Raw genomic sequence first — 11,126 nt, forward strand, 5'->3', positions numbered from 1 at the left:
TTAACTGCTATACACAGGATAAGTTGAGGTAAGGAGAACAGATCAAACATGGTCATGTTGGGTACTGGCTTCAGAATTTACTCAATGTGAGATAGGGAGTCACCAAAGAACTTTGATCTGATGTACATTTTAGTAGGTTCACCTTAGCTGCTGTGTTGATAACAGACCAGGGAGTGGGCAGAGGATGCCTACAGTAGAAGCAGGAAGACCAGTTTGGAAGCTCTACAATAAATCAGACGATGGATGATGGTGATTTGTCTCCAGGTGACAGCAAAGAAGATGGTGTTCCATGCTAGTATTGTTCCAAACTGAAAAATTATTGTATTTTTAAATAAAAATAAATAAGAACACACATGACACCAACATAAAGGCACATCCTGTGTTTGTCAGTGCTCAGACACTGGCCTAGATGCTGGGGATACTACAGTGAACAAGACCATAAGACCCAGTCCCTGCACTTGAGCAGCTCACAGTGTTACAAGATAGTTACAGATATAAATAAACACTTTGTATTCCAGGTGATGAATGTCATATTGAATGTATGAGTGAAATGCCTTTAGAACCAGCTGAGTGATAATTAATTCTGATGTTGGGGGTCAGAGGAAGCTGGGGGTGGAAAGTAGATTGTCAGGGAAAGTCACATAGAGTCAGGTGACTGTTGAGCTGGGCCTTGAAGGCAGTCACACGTAGATGGAAGACGCAGGATGGGTACCACACAGAAACAGCATTTCAAGCAGTGGAACCACCAGAGGCAAGAGCATCAAAGTGTGGAAAGCATATGATGTGACCAGGTGATGGGATGGGGCAGAGTGGTAATGGCTAAAGATAAGGATGGAAGAGTTCTGGCCATTTTCTGAAGGGCCTTGTAGAAGAAGCCAAGAAGTTCTGATTCTAGCTAGTAGACAATGATAAATGATCGTATAGCTTAATCATTCAGTCATTCAACCAGTCAACCAGCTGACCACTTTTGTTGAGGACTTGCTATAGGCAGATACTGCTTTAGGTGCTGAGAATATAAAGGTGAACATGTTCAGCCTATAAGAAAAACATATATGTGGGGACAAAAACATAATCTGAGCATGTTTCTTTGAGCCTGGGAGTGACATGGTCAATTTTCTCTTTGATCACATTGGAACCAGTGTGGGGGATGGATTGAAGACATGCAAGCCTTGATGCTGTGAGATCAGTTGGGATACCTGTTGGCTGTGATGAGCAGGAGCAAACAAAGCCAATAGATTTCATAGCCACAACATGCTGATTCAAGTAGATGTGGGTAGTGAGGAAACATCTAAGGATGACGCTTAGGTTTCCAGCTTGAGACACTAGTTGGGTGTGACACACTTTGCTAAGGTAAAACAGGCAAGAAGACTGGTTTGGAAGAAAACTAATGAATTCAATTGGTAAATCGTTAAAAATACCTGAGGAGTCAATAAAGGAGACTGAGAAGGAGGATGACAGAGGAAGATGAAAAAGCAGGAGAACGTGTATTCCAAAAGAAAAAGGGAGGGGCCAGGTTGTTCACATCTGTAATCCCAACACTTTGAGAGGCCAAGGTGGGAGGATTGCTTGAGGTTAGGAATTCAGGACCAACCTGGGCAACATAGTGAGGCCCCCATTTCTACAAAAAATAAAAAATCCGGGCGTGGTGGTGTGAGCCTATAGTCCTAGCTACTAGGGAGACTGAGGTGGGAGGATCGCTTGGACCCAGGAGGATGAAGCCGCAGAGAGCTGTGATTGTGCCACTGCACACCACCCTGGGTGACAGAGCAAGACCCTGTCTCTAAAAAAAACACAAAAAAAAACACTTTTCTGTTTGTCAAACACTGCAGAAAAGTACCCTTGGTAGAAGCACCTTTAATTTTTCAATGTTTTCACGCACTTATTTCAATTGATCCAAAACAGCATCACCATCAGGAAAACTGAATTTGAGAGGACCCATAAATCTAACCAGCATGCCACCCTGTACTTACCTTCTCCCATGCTGAAGACTTCAGTGTCGGATGGAAGCAAAACACAAGTCTAAAACAGTGGACGTGGGTCACACTTTCCTTGTGTTAAGAAAGCAGATTAAGTGCATTTGTTTATAAGGTCTGTTCCTTAATTGTAGGTTGCCTGGAAATAAGAAAATGAGAAATGATGCATTGTATTAACAGAAGATCTTATCAGCTCTTCCAGGGATATTGACTTAGGATCCATGCATGATCTGTAGGGAGTCTGTGAGGACCCTGAATTTGTGTGTACGATGTGTTTGCATGTGAACATGTGCATTTTTTAGAAAGTCCATAGCTTCCGTAAGATTCTAAAATAGTTCCATAGTTCAAAAACAATAGCTAAGGACAACTGATTTAGAGCATCTAGTGATTACCTATGAATTACCATCATCCACAGATAACCGAGAGCAGTTTGCAAAGCTTAGCAAGCAGCTGTTGTAGTAGAATTCGCATAAGTTATGTGAGTCAGAGATACATAAGTTGGAAGCACAGTTGCACTGCCTTGAGCTCCCCCGTGGCTCAGCACAGCTGCTTGTTCCCAGCAATCTGATGCTTATGTAGACTCTTGAGGGACTGGAAAAAGAATCCCTAACTCTTCAGGAGGAGGAGGCCAAGTTGCCTCCAAGGGTGAGTATACCTTCTAAAAGACACACAAGAGATGTCCTTTTCCCACCTGCCTGTCATTGTTCACCTTTCCTCCACTGCCTAAGCCAATGCAGCGATTTTCCATACCTCAAGCAGCACAACTTTCAGAAGCTGCCAAGATTCTCGATGTGCTGATTAAAAAGCAGAATCTAGTTCCAGGGAAGAAAGAGAGAAAGTAGAGGGGAAAAGTGCTGGGGGAGCATATGACTCTAGTTCTAGTAGAACCCACCTGTAATCACAAATCACATTTACTCTAAATTCGTAATGTGAATTTCCCTTTGGCATGCAGGCCTAAAGGGCATGTTAGCTGGACTGAATCAAATGGGACAATCAGACCCAGTGGAAGGAGAAGTAGCACTGGGCAGATCTAACTGGAGCTGAATGTAAAAGAATTTTTCAGGGATAACAGGAACTTACCTAGAGCAGGAGTTCCCAGATGGTCATCACAATTTCACATAGGCAGGTCAATCCCCCCAAGCTAATGACTAGAGCCCACTCCCTGTTCTCCAGAAGATTCCTTGCATGGGCAGCTTTTACCCTCCTCTTACTCATTTTCACTGTTTTGAGCCACAGTTTTCCTGGGGTGCTCTGTTGCCTGAGGTGAAGGAGGCAGTTACCGGGAGTGCTAGATGAAACACTGATCCAGGATATAGGAGATGGTCTACAGATTAGGGAAAGGAATGAGTGGGCCACAGCTCAAAGAAGCCAGATCACTGAGACATGACACTGTAAAGACCAGAGCACATGAGTGCTCTGGGACAAGCTGACGGACAATGCTAAGCTTCTAGAGAAGAAGCGCAGGATGGGTCTGTCTTGGCTCAGTTCACAATGATGTTGCATGAAGACTGTCAGCTTTCTACCCTGGAGTGGCAGGAGGTGGCATCCTTCTTGAGGGTGGATGCAGGTTTTCAAGGCTATAGGATGATGCCACACAGCTTGCATTCCATCTCTGGTCAGCAACTTACATTCTGGAGAGAACAGGTGGGACACATAGAGCTTGGCAGACCTGGGTTCAAATCCCAGTTCTTCCACTTGCTAGCTGTAGAAACTTGGGCAATTTAATTAGCTTCAATTAACTTTTTTGTGGTAGCCTTCCCAAGTTATGAAATGGTGATAATATCACCTCTTAGAGATCTTGCAAGGATTTTGATAAGAGGTGAATATTACCAATATTAATAATAATATTATATTCTTTTCACATTCTAAATACTCCCAGCCATTGTTACAACCCCCTTGACCCCTTCTGCAACCCACAAATCTTACCCCCTAGTGAACTAAACCAGTTCTTCCTTAGGAAAAAGGTGGAAATCGCTTTCTGAGAGTTGGAGGGCTGCTATATAAAACTCAGCCTAGCATGACCCCCTGACTGGTGTCTTTCCTGAAGAATAGACTTCAAGAAAGATTTTCAATGAAAAAAGCTAGAAACATTAATTGAATATATATTTTCTCCCCTCACCCCAACCCCATTCCACAAGCCATGGACATTGGCCAAAAAGGTATGTGTTTTTTTTTAACTCAACTCCTATTCTGCAGGGGAAGGAAGGATTTCAGCCTACTAGTTGTAACTATATAAGTCCTTTTTTTAATGGGGCAAGAAGGTTCTGAGTCCTGAGTGACAAATGAAAATGTCTTCAGGGACCATACTATGTCCCTGAAGAGCTCCTCTGGCTTGCATGAATCACACCTAAAATACAACAAAGTCGGAGCAATCCAGAAGTGTGAAAAGTGTCCTATTTATCCAGCTCGACAGGAGCAGAGCCTTTCCAAGGATTGCTTTCTCCCTGCAGAGTGCCCTCTGCTGGGCTTCCTGGCCACTGGCATTTTGGCATCTCAGGCCTACAATGATGCTCTTTCCTGGCTATGTAGGAACCTTTGTAGTATCGCAACCAAATGCCTCTTGGGCAGTAGCCACCTCCAAGCGGCAATATAACCAGGACCCAGTTTTTGAATTGTCTCCACATACTAACCCTCGAAACCAATGTATTACTTTCCTATTGCCACTGTAACAAATTACCACAAACTTGGTGGCTTAAAACAACACAAATCTATTATCTTCTTGTTCTTGAGGTCAGAAGTCTGGAATCAGTTTCACTGGGCTAAAGTCAGAGTGTCGGCAGGGCTGATTCCTTCTGGAGGCTCTAGGAGAGGATACCTTGCCTTGCCTTTTCTGATTTCCAGAGGCCTCTTGAATCCTTGGCATGTGATCCCTTCCTTGCATCACTCCAACCACTGGCCTCTGTCATCACATCTCCAAAACTGCCCGCTCTGATCTCCTGACTCCCTGTTGTAAGGACCCTTACAACACTGGGCTCACAGGGATGATATCACTGGGCTCACAGGGAAAATCCAGGATATTCTCTCCATCTCAAGATCCTTAGCTTAATCATATCTGCAAACTAGATTTTGCCAAGTAAGGTCATATATTCATAGGTTCCAGGGATTCAGATGTGGACATCTATGCGGGGGGCATTATTCAGCCTACCACACCCAGGGCTTCTGCAACATGGAATAGCAAAAAGACCATTGCACCAGGAGTAAGGAGAACTGGATTCCAAATCCCAGCTCTGCCATCCCTTTCTAGTTTGGTAACCTTGGGTAGGTCCCTTTATCTCTCCAAGCCGCAACTTTTCTTTTCTTTTTTTTTTTTTTTTTTTTTGAGATGGAGTCTCGCTGTGTCGCCCAGCCTGGAGTGCAGTGGCTCGATCTCGACTCACTGCAAGCTCCGCCTCCCTGGTTCACACCATTCTCCTGCCTCAGTCACCCGAGTGGTTGGGACTACAGGCGCCTGCCACTACACCCGGCTCATTTTTTTTGTATTTTTAGTAGAGACAGGGTTTCACCATGTTCGCCAGGATTGTCTCGATCTCCCAACCTTGTGATCCGCCTGCCTCAGCCTCCCAAAGTGCTGGGATTACAGGCATGAGCCACCGCACCTGGTCCCAAGCCTCAGCTTCTTTGCTTATGAAATGGAGATGAGATAATAACTCATAGTTCACAGCATGTTATTGAATGTATGAAAAGCTCTTTCCTGGCATAGTAACTAACATAGAGTAGGCACTCCATAAACCTGCTGTATAGGCAATGTTTGTGTGGGGAGACAGGATGAGTAGTTAGAAGGCTACAGTAATAGTGCAGATGAAAGATAATAAAGTACTGAATGAAAAAGGCGATAGCAAGAATGGAAAGCAGGAGTGATAAGAAAAATAGAGAGGTGCACATGAGTCCAGATTTATACATTTCCTTGGGCTTAGGGTAAAATAGGCCTCATTTTCCATGATCATTGGACTTTATCAACAAAGAAAGGCTTCTACTACTTCTCAGCCTAACAACCTTAAAAAAACCCCAAAGTATAAAAGTGTCTACTTGAAGGCCAGCGGTGGTAGGATGTGCAAAGGCACAGAGACACAAATTGGTAACAAAAGGGGACAAGATGTAATCTCTATAGTTAACATGAGACGGGATGAACTCTTGGTGGCTGTCCACAGGTCTCACACAAGCTGCTGGCCTGTATGTCGATTTCCAACATCTTCCACTTACAAGTGGTGTAGCGCTGGGCAAATAAGTCACCCTCTCTGTGTGCCTTGATTTCCTCACCTGTAAAATCAAGGTATGAATAGTACCTTCCTTACAGAATTGTCATGAAGGTTAAATGAAAATCCATGTTGTATATTTAGCACAGTACCTGGCACTTAAAGGCCCCATAAATGTTAGCCGGTATCATCCATTGCTGCAAGAAGACTCAGATGCCCCAGAAGGATAGGGTTATTTCCTCATAGCACCTCCCACTCCAAGAAGAGCCTCAAATACTGATTCTCCCACCCTGTCATGTCCTACATTTCTTTCAATCCACACACACCCCTCTCTCTACAGTTGTACTCCAGGCCAGTAAAAGCAATATGAATAAAGGGAAACACAAACCCTCTCTCTCTCTCTCTCTCTTTCATGTATGTATGTGTTATTTAAATATATGTAATGTGTATACTATATAGTGTACATATGTGTCTGTGTATTTTGTATATAACATATTACATATATAAAATAGTATATATGTATGTATATATATAAATATATACAGTTCTGTGGCACATAATGATGTTTCAGTCAACAATGGACCACATATATGATGGTGGTCCCATAAGATTATAGTACTGTATTCTTACTATACCTTTCCTGTGTTTAGAAACGTTTAGATACACAAATACTTACCATTGTATAATAATTACAGTATCCAGTACAGTAATAAGCTGTAGGTTTGTAGCCTAGGAGCAATAGGCCATACCATATAGCCTAGATGTACAGTAGGCTATACCATCTAGGTTTGTGTAAGTACACTGTGATGTTCACACAATGACGAAATTGCCTAATGATGCATTTCTTAGAACATATCTCTATCATTAAGAGATGTGTGACTATATATATTTGCATGGGTGTGCACTCACACACATATGCACTTTTGTGTTGTTTGGAAAATCCCTTTGCAAAATGGTGTCTGGGCTGGAACAGGGAGAGGTAGTTAAGGGGCATGTTTGTTTCTTTTGAAATTACATAGATACATTCTCACTGTGAAAATATATGACAAGTTATCCAGGTGCAGTGGCTCACGCCTGTAATCCCAGCACTTTGGGAGGCCGAGGCAGGCGGATCATCTGAGGTCAGGAGTTCGAGACCAGCCTGGCCAACATGGTGAAACCCCGCCTCTACTAAAAATGCAAAAATTGGCCGGGCGTGGTGGTGGGCGCCTGTAATCCCAGCTATTCGGGAGGCTGAGGCAGGAGAATTGCTTGAATCTGGGATTCGGAGGTTGCAGTGAGCCAAGATTGTGCCACTGCACTGCAGCCTAAGTGACAGAATGAGACCCTGTCTCAAAATAATAATAATATTAAAAAAAAATTATAAATATATTATATGACAAGTAAAAAGTATTCAAAGCAAATTGTGACTCTTCAGCCCCCAACAATCCCATTCCCCTCCTCAAAGTTATTCAATCTTTGTTAACAGTCTCTTTTCTATGCATTCTGTGCATTTACATCCACATATATTTGAGTTCGGGGGTTTTTTCATAAGTGAGCCAAGACTCTAGAAACTGATTTGTGATTTGTCAATCAGCAACATATCTTGGAAGTCTCTTTACATCCATACATATAAACCTATCCCATTCTTTTCACACTGCTGCATAATATTTTATAGTAATATATGTACCAGTCTAGTCACTCAGGAAGAGGTATTTATTAAATGTCACTACACCTTTGTCCTTAGGCAAGATGCAGCTAAATCATCACAAGCAGATGGCTGGTCTAGGCACCATGAGAAATCAGGCCTGGCTTATCCTGATTACCTTCCTAGAGCTCCTCTCCTAGGAGCCTGGTTCCAATGGCAGACTCTGTTGAAGGGGGATTTGGGAGGGAAGAGATCCATGCAGCAGAGAATACCAGCGTGATAGGTAGAAAAATGTCCCCCAACAAAGATGTCCATGTCTTAATCTTGGGAACCTGTGAATATGTGACTTCACATGGCAAAAGGTACTTGCAGATGTGATTAGGTTAAGGATCCTGAAATGGAGGAGTTATCCTGGATTGTCCAGGTGGACCCAATGTCATCACAAGGGTCCTTTAAAAAGGGAAACAGGGGGCTGAGTGCGGTGGCTCATGCCTGTAATCCCAGCACTTTGGGAGGCCATGGCGGGCGGATCACGAGGTCAGGAGTTTGAGACCAGCCTGACCAACATGGTGAAACCCTGTCTCTACTAAAAATACAAAAAAAATAGCTGAGCGTGGTGGCACACGCCTCTAATCCCAGCTACTCAGGAGGCTGAGGCAGGAGAATCACTTGAACCTGGGAGGCGGAGGTTGCAGTGAACCAAGATGGCACCACTGCACTCCAGTCTGGGCAACAGAGCGAGACTTTGTCTCAAAAAAATAAAGGGGGGGTGGGAAACAGAAAGATCAGAGAAGAAGACGTGACCATGGAGTGATGTGTCCAGGAGCCTAGGACTTCAAGCAGCCTCTGGAAACTGAAAAAGATAAGGAAATGGACTCTTCCCTAGAGCCTCCCGAAGGAACACAGCTCAGCTGACACCTTGACTTCAGCCCTGTAAGACCCACTTTGGACTTCTGACCTTGAGAATTGTAAGATACTACATTCGTGTTAAGTCAGTTTGTGGTAGTTCATCACAGCAGCAAAGGAAAACTAATACAGTTAGACACCTGAGAGCAGGAGAGAGGCAAAGATAACTTAAATGTGCATGCAGATCACCTGGAGATCTTGTTAAACTGCAGACTGCTTCACTAGGTCTTGAATAAGGCCTGAGATTCTGCGTTTCTTCTTTTCTTTCTTTCCTTTTTTTTTTTTTTTGAGACATAGTATCACTCTGTTACCTAGGCTGGAGTGCAGTGATACGATCTCGGCTCACCGCAACCTCCGCCTCCCAGGTTCAAGCAATTCTCCTGCCTCAGCCTCCTGAGTAGCTGGGATTACAGATGCCCATCACCACGCCCAGCTTATTTTCATATTTTTAGTAGAGACGGGGTTTTGCCATGTTGGCCAGGCTGGTCTTGAACTCCTGACCTCAGGTGATCTGCCCACCTCAGCCTCCCAAACTGCTGGGATTACAGCCATGAGCCAGTGGGCCCGGCCGAGCTTCCACATTTCTAAAAAGCTCTCGGGTCATACCAATGCTTCTGATACACACTTTGATTAACAGTGTGTTAATTTGATTAGCAGAGACTAGAAGACACTCAATACCCATGTAACATTTTACACTTTGTGAAGCCTTTTCATATCTATCACACCTCATTTTTTAAAATTTACTTTTATTATACTTTAAGTTCTGGAATACATATGCAGAATGTGCACGTTTGTTACATAGGTATACATGTGCCATGGTGGTTTACTGCACCCATCAATCCATCACCTACGTCAGGCATTTCTCCTAATGCTATCCCTTCCCTTGCCCCCCACCCGCCCAACAGGCCCCTGGTGTGTGATGTTCCCCTCCCTGTGCCCATATGTTCTCATCATTGTTCAGCTCCCACTTATGAGTGAGAACATGTGGTGTTTGGTTTTCTGTCCCTGTGTTAGCTTGCTGAGAATGATGGTTTCCAGCTTCATCCATGTCCCTGCAAAGGACATGAACTCATTCTTTTTTATGGCTGCACAGTATTCCATGGTGTATATGTGCCACATTTTCTTTATCCAGTCTAACATTGATGGGCATTTGGGTTGGTTCCAAGTCTTTGCTATTGTGAATAGTGCTGCAATAAACATATGTGTGCATGTGTCTCTAGAGTAGAATGATTTATAATCATTTGGGTATATACCCAGTAATGGGATTGCTGGGTCAAATGGTATTTCTAGTTCTAGATCCTTGAGGAATCGCCACACTGTTTTCCACAATGGCTGAACTAATTTACACTCCCACCAACAGTGTAAAAGCATTCCTATTTCTCCGCATCCTCTCCAGCATCTGTTGTTTCCTGACTTTTTAATGATTGCCATTCTAACTGGCGTGAGATGGTATCTCATTGTGGTTTTTATTTGCATTTCTCTAATGACCAGTGATGATGAGCCTTTTTTCATATGTTTGTTGGCTGCATAAATGTCTTCTTTTGAAAAATGTCTTTTCATATCCTTTGCCCACTTTTTGATGGGGTTGTTTTATTCTTGTAAATTTGTTGAAGTTCCTTGTAGATTCTGGATATTAGCCCTTTGTCAGATGAATAGATTGTAAAAATTTTCTCCCATTCTGCAGGTTGCATGTTCACTCTGATGATAGTTTCTTTTACTGTGCAGAAGCTCTTTAGTTTAATTAGATCCCATTTGTCAATTTTGGCTTTTGTTGCCATTGCTTTTTGTGTTTTAGTCATGAAGTGTTTGCCCATATCATACCTCATTTTATAATCCTCACAACCTTGTGATATAACTATGACTGTCTCCATGTTACACACGAGGAAACCAAGGACAGTGGTTCTCAACCCTGGCTGAATATTAGAATCACCCAAGGAACTTTTAAAACTCCCAGTGCACAGGTACCACCCCAGAATAATTATGTTAGAATCTCTTGGTGTGTGGCCCAAACAGCAGTATTTTTTGGAATCGCCAGGTGATTCCAATGCACAGCTAAGGGTAAGAATCATCACAGTACAGCAGTGCTTCTCAAAGTGTGGTCCCTAAGCAAGTAACAGCAGCATCTGGGAACTTGTTAGAAATGCAGATTCTGGCCAGGCGCGGTGGCTCACGCCTGTAATCCCAGCACTTTGGGAAGCCGATACAGGTGGATCACCTGAGGCCAGGAGTTTGAGACCAGCTGGCCAACACGGTGAAACACCGTCTCTACTGAAAATACAAAATTAGCTGGGCGTGGTGGCTGCACACCTGTAATCCCAGCTACTTGGGAAGCTGAGGCAGGAGAATTGCTTGAACCTGGGGGGTGGAGGTTGCAGTGAGTCGAGATCACACCATTGCACTCCAGCCTGGGTGACAAGAGCGAAACTC

The sequence above is a fragment of the Piliocolobus tephrosceles genome, chromosome 12 (genome assembly GCF_002776525.5).
Source record: "Piliocolobus tephrosceles isolate RC106 chromosome 12, ASM277652v3, whole genome shotgun sequence".
Taxonomy (NCBI): Eukaryota; Metazoa; Chordata; class Mammalia; order Primates; family Cercopithecidae; genus Piliocolobus; species Piliocolobus tephrosceles.